This window comes from Puma concolor, chromosome B1, assembly GCF_028749965.1.
Source record: "Puma concolor isolate L17-30 chromosome B1, mPumCon1.1.hap2, whole genome shotgun sequence".
Classification (NCBI taxonomy): domain Eukaryota; kingdom Metazoa; phylum Chordata; class Mammalia; order Carnivora; family Felidae; genus Puma; species Puma concolor.
In genome coordinates, this window is record NC_141670.1 from 186,706,037 (window position 1) to 186,715,068 (window position 9,032).

The 9,032-nt window shown below is 47.8% G+C and overlaps 1 long non-coding RNA gene across 1 annotated transcript; it reads right to left on the bottom strand.

Annotated features, from left to right (window-relative positions):
- Positions 1-1,007: 1,007 nt before the first annotated feature.
- LOC147582066 (uncharacterized) lies at positions 1,008-7,615 on the bottom strand. Its single transcript, XR_015250536.1, has 4 exons — positions 6,990-7,615; positions 5,761-6,860; positions 2,310-5,517; positions 1,008-2,224 (listed from the first exon to the last, which is right to left on the bottom strand). It is a non-coding gene; the product is annotated as an uncharacterized LOC147582066 (long non-coding RNA).
- Between the last annotated feature and the right edge of the window lie 1,417 nt (positions 7,616-9,032).

Consider the following 9,032-nt stretch of genomic DNA (forward strand, 5'->3'; position numbering starts at 1 on the left):
CACCAACTCCCACCTCCTGGGCTGCTCCTTGGGGTGAAGTCCTGGCAATTCTGACTCCTCCCAGGAGCACATGGCCTGAGACCCAGGACGCATCTGCTTTTCGGGAACTATCTGTTGGTGACCTTTAGGGTAGGTGGAGGGGATGCCGGTGGGACACTCACAGCTTTTCTGCAGACACTAGACCGAAAGCCCCTGTTAAAAGTCATCACAAACATCCATCCATTCATTCAACAAGTATTGGCTGTTAAGTGCTGTTTCTAGGTGCCTGGATACATCCGCGAACAAAAGGGACGGAGATCCTGCTTTTGTAGGGTTTAAATGCCAACAGGAGAAGGAAACACATAATATATGATAAATACATGAATTATACATAGTGTTACAGGATAATATTCACAATAAATATGTAAACTATACGGTGCTGGAGGAGGGTGAAGGGGCCTGGGGGGTGCGGTGTCAGGTTCTGTGAGGAGAGGTTTTGGTCTCATTTTTTTTTAATTAATTTATTTTTTGAGAGAAAGAGAAAGAGAGTTGGGGGGGGGGTGGTTGGGAAGAGAGAGAGGGAGAGAGAGAATCCCAAGCAGGCTCTGCACAGGGCTCGAAGTCGAACCATGAGATCATGACCTGAGCCGAGGTTGGACATTTAACCAACTGAGCCACCCACGTGCCCTGAGAGGTTGTGGCTTTATTTTTTTTTTTTAATTTTTTTTTTAACGTTTATTTATTTTCGAGACAGAGAGAGATAGAGCATGAACGGGGGAGGGGCAGAGAGAGAGGGAGACACAGAATCTGAAACAGGCTCCAGGCTCTGAGCGGTCAGCACAGAGCCCGATGCGGGGCTCGAACCCACGAACTGTGAGATCGTGACCTGAGCTGAAGTCGGACACTTAGCCGACTGAGCCACCCAGGCGCCCCAAGAGGTTGTGGCTTCAAATGCAGAGATGAGGCGAGCCTCTTGAGAACAGATTTGAAGGAGGTGATGGGAGGAGCCATGAGGGAATACAGGGGGAGAGGATTCAAGACGGAGAGACCAAAGGCGGTGGAAGCGCGAGCAGGCCGGATGCATTCCTGGAGTAGTGAGGGGGCCACCGTGCCTGGAGCAGAAGGGAACAGGAGAGAAAGTAAGAGGGACGCGGTCAGGGGTGGTTGGAGGTCAGATCACGGAAGACGTCCTGGGCCTTGGGCTTGCATCACCAGGCCAACCGGAGACATTTCTGCGCGAAGGAGGGCCATCTGCTTGCATTCTAACAGGGCCACCCTGGCTGGCGTGTGACAGCAAGCAGCGTGCATCCGTTCTTTGGCCGCAGAACTATTAACCGCAAAACCACTACCCTGCCGGCAGCTTAAAACCACACAAGCGTATCGTGCCAGTTTCCTGGGTCAGTAGCCTGGGTGTGGGCGAGCTGGGTCCTCTGCTCGGGGTCCCACCAGGCCGAAAGCGAGGTGTCGTTTGGCGCTATGATCTCATCTGAAGCTCCAGGTCCTCTCCCAGGCCCGCTGCTTTTGGTGGCAGAGTCCACATCCTTGCGGCTGCAGAACCAAGATCGCATTCTCCCACCAGCGGTTGGCTGCGAGAGGCTCCGGTCCTGGAGGCCACTCTCAAGTCCTTGCCGTGTGCGCCCCTCCTCCGTTAGCAGCATGGCTGTTTGCTTCTTCAAGGCCAGAAGGGGAATCTCTCTTACACTTCAAATCTCATCCTTCAGGAAGGACCCAGTCCCTCGAAAGGGCCCACCATAGTAGGTAGGGACCAACCAAGACACCCTTGAAAGCCATCTGATCAGTAACCTAATCACGGGCATGACGTCCACCACATATACCTACAAGTCCCACGCACACTCAGGGGAGATGGGGTACACGGGGCCATCTTAGGATCTGTCTACTACAGGGGACAAGGATAGAAGCTGACAGTCATGTTAGGAGGCTAAGACCAAGGGGGGGTGGGGGTGGGGACAAACTTTAAACAGGTCTGGAAATAACTGCGGTATTTGCATAGGTGACAAGGCCTGAAGGGTCCTCGAAGGACCGGTTTCATTGGAAACTGAAGGACAAGTTTCCACCAGGACTGAAGGTGGGCAGAGGGATGGGGAGGGGCAGGAAGGCATCAGGGGCATGTCGAGGGACAGGAGTAGATCCGTAGGGATGGAGGGCCATGTGGATGAGTAATATGGGAAAGCAGGCAGGGTTGTGGACCTTGGAAGAAGTTCACCCTCCAGCTAAGGCCATGATCCTATACGACAAAGAAATTTAGTTTTAGAGAAATACTCACAAGGAGGACGTAGCAGCATCCAGCAGATGCTTATCAGGCAACTTACCGTATTAGCTTGCCAGGGCCACCATAACAAAGTACCACAGCCTGGGTGGCTTCAACAACCGAAACTGATTTTCTCACAGAAGTCCAAGATCAAGGTTATTGATATGCTCATTTCTCCTGGGGCCTCTCTCCTTGGCTTATAAATGGCCATCTTCTTCCTGTGTCTTCCTGTGACTTGTGTGAGTCTGTCAGTGTCTTTCTCTCCTCTGCTTATAAAGGACACCAGTCATACTGGATTAGGACCGGCCCTGATGTCCTCAAGTTACCTTAATTATCTCTCTCAGACCCCATCTCCAAATACAGTCACATTCGGAGATGCTGGAAGTTAAGATTTCGACATAATGAATTCTGAGTGGACACGATTCAACCCATTACACCTATGCTCGTGTAATTGTATTAGGCATTCTAGACACTAGAGAATCAACTGCCCTTATGTGTCTTCCGATTCCCTTCCTGGAAGCATATCCTGGAGGCCAAGGCCTTGGGGACAGGCTGGGCCAAGTTCACCGACACTCACCACAACCACTGTCTTCATCACTGAAACCCATGGAAAGCTGGTGCAAAGTTGATGGAGAGCTCAAATGAACCGAGGAGTCACGTGTTTAGTGAGCGAAGCAACAAGAGCGACCCTTCTGAGATTCCCAGTCGCCTGCCTAACTTGTCCCCCAAAGCCACAGACCAACTTTCAAAAAGCAGGGACCAGCAGAAACGGAGTCCTGCTCTTTTGATGACAAAAACCAAGTAACAGTTTCGTGCTCGGTATATTATATCTCTGATGGGAGTCCACATCAAGTGGGAGCACAAATAAACATAAAAAATAGCCATTGTAGAAGGCAGATTTTGCTCATTCTGCAAGATAAATCACCGGAGCTTCCATTTTCCTAGTAATCTCAAAACCAGACCTCAGTTATATTTTTTCCCAGACACAACTGTCTTGAGTTTCTCAGAGAAGAATGTGCCCCTTTGGGTTTTCACTCAACTCAGCCAGGGCAGCAAGCTGAATGCCCCCTTCCACACATTTACCCAATATTCCAGCAACACATTTATGAGGCTTAAGTGGCTCTGATGTATTCCAGGGCGAATATACTTAGCAGAAAAGTTCAGAAGCTGGCAACTCACATTTGCCCAAATTGATTCCACATCTGCCTTAAGTGGACCGCTCCCTCTGATACAAGCATGCTTGGGTTTTTTTCCTTCCCTTGCAAGTCAGCGTATGTGATTAGAGGTTGAAAATAAAGGGGCTATTTTAGAAAAGAAGCAAAACAACTTAAAGGTCAGCCTGGGGTTCAGAATACTGCTGTCGGCTGCTGTTTCTTCTTTGAAGCAAACTCAGTAACTTGGCTAAGTTATAAGACATTTCAACCCTAGCTCATTTGCTCACAGTGCATACTCCTTTAGTGTGAAAATCTTGTTACAGTGAAAGTCTCAACTAACAGAAAAATCAGGAAACCTCATCCATCCAGAACCAAGCAGAAACAAACAGCAAACACCAAAAAAAAAAAAAAAAAAAAAAAAAAAAAAAAAAAAAAATCCTCGGGGGCAGCCAAAATGTCACGAAGCCCTTGCAACCCGTCCCCACCAGAGCCTCCAAATCCACATTAAAGGCGTTTACTTTCATTTAATGCCAGATCCCAAAATTTTGGCTAACTGCTTTCCAATCTCACTGCAGACTAGAAGCAACGAATCTGAGATGAAGCCAGAGTCTGCTCCTTAACAGCTGTGAGGCAGGGCAGAGATAAGAAAAACAGAAAAGCCAGAAATCTCACAAGCTCAGCAGATCATGTCTGACCCGCCCCAGCAGCTCCTTAGGCACATCTGTACAATAGCAACACGTCCAAGTCGTAAAGACAGGCTGAATTATGTTGAGCATCCTTTATTTAAGGCGGAAATGACAGAAAAGTAATTAAAATATAAAATTGAGATGCCCACTCAAGACTCTTTTGGCTGCATGTGACAAAAACCCAGTCTCAAATGGTGCAAAAAAAAAGGAGCTTATGAACAGTATTTGCTAATCCAGAGCTATCCTTGCTTCAGACACAAGTGGATCCAGGAGGTAGGATCTATAGCATCATGATCTGGCTTCTATCTCCTGTTGTTTCCTCCTCTGATGGTGTTCCTCTCAGACCAGCTCTGCCCTCATGGTGGCAAGATGGCTGCCAACACCTCAAACTCTGGTGAAAAGGAGACCATTCTCTGCTCTGACCACACAAGCCAGCAGGCAAGATTAACTCCAGCTTGACCTGATTAACTCCAGCTTGACCTGATTAGCTTGGTTTGGGTCACATGCCCAGTGTGGATCCAATCCCTGTGGCCAGAAGTTTGCACAATGTTCTGATTGGCCAACCTTGGACCACATGCCTACTCCTGCAGCGTGGGATAAAGTCAGGAGACAAAATGGGAGCAGGGTGAGCAAACGGGAAGTGGGAGGTGGGAGTAAGTGTTCCCATGAGACAGGGAGTAAGGTGCTGGGTGAAGGGAGCAATCAACATCTACTAGGGCAGGTAAAACTTTGTCTAGGAGATCCAGTGTGCCTCATCCTCCAGGGCTCTGGGTATCATCCTTTCTACATTCACAGAAGATTGTGACCTAGGACTTTTGTATTTGAAAAAATGATTGTGACAAGATATAACTATTGTGACTCTGGAGTTTTCAATTACATGATTGAATTCCCTTTTACATCATTTGGGGTTTGGTTTTCTCTCACGTGCAACCAGAAGGGGTCTGGACAAAGCATCTTCGGTTTTTTTGTTGTTGTTGTTTGGTTTTTGTTTTGTTTTGTTTTTGTTTTTGTTTTTTTTTACTGAATTTTATTTTAATCATGTATGCTCACAGAGGGAACCCCAGGAAGAGGAGACTGCTACAAACTGTTCCCCAACTCTGGTGAGGGGCAATGACCCCTCCTTTGTCTCCAGTGTGTTCAGATGATCAGAGTTTGGGAAACAGCACTTAGGAGAGGAATGAGGGGCTCCCTGCTGACCGGAACCCCTTCTCGTGGAAAGACAGTCGCCGAGGCAATGCCCCTCTTCAGGCACATATTCAGTGGGACACACAGCAGGCTCCCCAGCGGCTCCCCTGTTTGCACACACAGGGGTTGTCAGTTACCAGCAGGCAGAGTCGGGTCTGGGAGAGTGAAATCAACCATCCATGGAGTCCCGCTCAGGACAATGACCGGGGTGTTCTCATCTGCTGGTGCGTCAGAACAGGGGAGCCTTGGGGCGCCTGGGTGGCGCAGTCGGTTAAGCGTCTGACTTCAGCCAGGTCACGATCACGCGGTCCGTGAGTTCGAGCCCCGCGTCAGGCTCTGGGCTGATGGCTCAGAGCCTGGAGCCTGTTTCCGATTCTGTGTCTCCCTCTCTCTCTGCCCCTCCCCCGTTCATGCTCTGTCTCTCTCTGTCGCAAAAATAAATAAACGTTGAAAAAAAAAAATTAAAAAAAAAAAAGAACAGGGGAGCCTCGGGCAGGCAGGGGGCTCCCAGCTTGCTGAGCACACGGGACTTCCCAGCCAGACTGGTGGGGACCGGAGAACAGCCTCTCACGTTCAGCCTCCGGTTCAGTGCTCTTTCCCAACCACCTGGGGACGAAGCCCCGTTCCTGTTCCTACATCCCAATCCAACGAGGACCTGTACAGTGACATTAGTTTCATTAGAGATTTCGTACAAAGCAAAAAGTACAAAGTGCGAGCCCATTATTTTAAATCAGATTCAAAAAATAAAGCTTGACCGGTCTGTCAAACCGCTGCTCGCCTTCCAGGCTGCTTCGTCTGTGTCTGCACTTCCCTCACGTGGGCAGGTAACGGGGTGGGACTGTTCCTGCCACCACTGACGAGTGCCGCTCTGGGGCGAGCCCTCCGCCTTTAACGGTTTCAGACCACCTCCTGCTTGTAATGCTTCATGTGTAGAAGTTAAGGAGAACTTATCAGCCCGACATGCCCGAGTGTCCACCACAGGGTCCCAAACTCCCATTCCCTTCCACTGTTCCTCCCTCATTCTTTCAACTGCTCGTTTGATCCGGCCAAATACTAACGAGTGCCTGCTGTAGGCCAAGCCCAGGCCCGGTGGGGGGGGGGGGGGGGCACGGGACAGGCAAAGTCCATGGTGGCGGTGCCTCCCCACACACACCTGCCCTGCCCCGAGCCCAACCATCTCTCAAAGCCATGTTCGGTTTTGTTAATGTCGCGCCGCTGTCACTCCCCGCCTGTCTGAATCCCAGGCGTTTCTCATGGCTCTGCGGGAATGTCAGCTGGTCCACCGATGGGAATAGCCGTCATCAATCCGGCTCCGCGGGCCCCGGCATGTGCCTGGCACTTTACACAGTGTTCCTCATGTCCCCGGCAACGCCACAGGGTAGGATTTGCCGTCCCTCCCCAAACCCCTGCTCCTTCCACTGAACAGCGTCGTTCTCTGGAAAGCTCCCCGATGCCACTTCTCTTTCTTCTAAATCAGATGCAACTTCTTTTCCTGCTAAAGCCACTTTATGTGCCATTTTTTAACACCTTTCAGGACGACGTACATTGAGAAAAGAACGTGAATTTGCACAGGTCAGTGTTCAAAAACTCAGTACACCCACGTAACCTGCACCCGGACAAAAACAAAAAATAGAAGAGATCAGCACCGTGACAAGCACCTGTATTCCTTCCCAGCCACCAACCCTCTTCCTTCCCAAGAGTAGCCACCATCCTGACTTCTACCTGTATGGCTTAGTTTACTCTGTTTCTATTCATCTGAATGGAATCCAAGCATACTCTTGCAAATGGCTTCCTTCATGTGTTTATCGGCATTGTTTGTGGGACTCGCTGTATTGTTCATTGTCATTGCTGTATCGTATCGCGTCATGTGAATGTATCACAGCTCATTTCTTCATTGTACTGTTGATGGGCATTTGGCCACTTTCCAGTGCTGCGGTGAACATTCTGGTCCATGGCTTCTGGTGAACCTGTGAATGCATTTCTGCTGCATAAGGAACTGGGAGCAGGACCCCAGGGACATAGGGTTTGTGTACGTCCAGTGTCGGAAGACACTCCGAATACCTTTCAAGGCACTTTTCAGGTTCCACATTATTTTAATCTGTCGTGAGTTCATTTCTCTTACTGGATGAAAAGTGGTTTTTAACTGAATAAATATTGTTTGTGCCCACCTCATTTTAAAATAAGGGGTCTAGGGGTGCCCGGGTGGCTCAGTCGGTCAAGCATCCGACTCTTGATTTCAGCTCAGGTCCTGACCTCAAGCTCATGAGTTCGAGCCCCACAGTGGGCTCTGTGTTGACAATGCAGAGCCTGCTTGGGGTTCTCTCACCCTCTCTCTCTGCTCCTCCCCTACTCCTTGTCTCTCTCCCTCAAAATAAATAAACATAAATAAAAAATAAAATAAAAAATAAAATAAAATAAAATAAAATAAAAAAATAAAATAAAATAAAATAAAATAAAATAAAATAAAATAAAATAAAATAAAATAAAATAAGGAGTCTAATATACAATAGAAGATGAAAGACTGGAGCGAGATAGCAGAAGAGAAAACAAGGTTGGGGGAAGAAAAGGATAAAGTGAATGCACTGGCCCGAGTAAATTCCACAAGGGCTTAGGTACTTTTTAGAAAGCTGGACCACAAATGTGGCTGAGCTTCCCATCAGCCAGTACAAAGAGGGCAATGATTTACACACACTGACGTTCACAGGATAAAGGTATCCAATGCTGGGCAATGTAGCTGTTTCTGGTTCTGAGATTTAAAAAACGTCAGCCTGAGCTGTTCTAAAGACGATACGGTTTGACTTTGAAAATGAGGAATCCGGGGCGCCTGGGTGGCGCAGTCGGTTGAGCGTCCAACTTCAGCCAGGTCACGATCTCGCGCTCCGTGAGTTCGAGCCCCGCGTCAGGCTCTGGGCTAATGGCTCAGAGCCTGGAGCCTGTTTCAGATTCTGTGTCTCCCTCTCTCTCTGCCCCTCCCCCGTTCATGCTCTGTCTCTCTCTGTCCCAAAAATAAATAAAACGCAGAAAAAAAAAAAGAAAATGAGGAATCCAACAACTGCATTTTGGTAATGACAGTAAAAAGTTCTGGCAGTTTCTCCCGCCCCTGATAGTCTCCCTTAATGTGGACCTGCCAAAGCACAGTTCACTGCAAGCAATGTTTGACACACGATTCTGAAAGGTGTGACTAAAGCCAAGAAAAACAACTAAACTCAAAGTGTGGTCCAGGGACCTTCAGGGGTCTCTGAGACCTTTTCGGGAGGTCTGCATGGTCAAAACAATGTTTATAATCCCATTAAAGCTTCTTTGCCTTTTCTTACTCTCATCTTCTTATGAGTGTATACACTGGAGTTTTGCAGAGGCCACATGACATGTGATACAGCAACAGATCGAATGCAGAAGCAGATATTAGAATCTAGCTGTTAAGAGGCATCTATTATGCTAGACATTAAAGAAATTCGCTAATTATTTTTTGTTTTGGCAAACACATTTTTCACATAAAAATATGTCATATAATTCTATATGGGTTTGTTATCAATATTCTTAAGGAAATTAATAAATATTTTAAAATTTTGTTTTAATTCCTAACACAGTATCTACAGATATAACCCACATAAAGGGGAACATTTTGGGGGCCTCAAAAAATTTTAAGAATTATTAAAGGGTCCTGAAAGATTTCCCCAAAAGGATGTTGTTGGTCACTAGCCCCAGAAGATAATCCGTGAAAAATATTTTGTGATCAAATACATTTGGGAAACGGTAAGC